Genomic DNA, 424 nt, shown 5'->3' with positions numbered 1-424 from the left:
CGATCCTCACTATCGCGTTTTCAGTGTTGAAAAGGTAACCAGCAAGAGCGTTGGCAAGCTCGGTTTTACCAACACCTGTTGGACCCATGAACATAAAACTCGCAATAGGGCGCTTAGGATCTGAAAGACCAGCCTTTGAACAACGGATAGCATTTGCTATTGATTCTACAGCCTTGTCTTGACCAACAACTCTCTTGTGAAGCACTTCTTCCAAGAAAACTAGCTTTTCTTTCTCTGATTGTTGAAGGTTTGATAGTGGGATACCCGTCCATTTGCTTACTATTTCTGCTATGTGAAGATCTGTTACCTCTTCTTGGAGCAGTGACTGTTCAGCGTCTCCGGGATTGGTGAGATTCTTCTCAGCTTCTTCTAACTGTCGTTGGAGGGACATAAGTGTTCCATACTTCAGCTCAGCAGTACGGTT

The 424-nt window shown here is 44.6% G+C and overlaps 1 protein-coding gene across 1 annotated transcript in view; it reads right to left on the bottom strand.

The window, feature by feature from the left end:
* Window positions 1–424, bottom strand: part of LOC104715948 (chaperone protein ClpB4, mitochondrial-like) — a 6,178-nt gene that overhangs the window by 1,435 nt on the left and 4,319 nt on the right. The gene's annotated exons all lie outside the window — the stretch shown is intronic.

This window comes from Camelina sativa, chromosome 9 (genome assembly GCF_000633955.1).
Source record: "Camelina sativa cultivar DH55 chromosome 9, Cs, whole genome shotgun sequence".
NCBI classification, from domain to species: Eukaryota; Viridiplantae; Streptophyta; class Magnoliopsida; order Brassicales; family Brassicaceae; genus Camelina; species Camelina sativa.
Note: the sequence above shows the minus strand (reverse complement) of the source record. Positions and strands in the feature narration are given on the sequence as shown.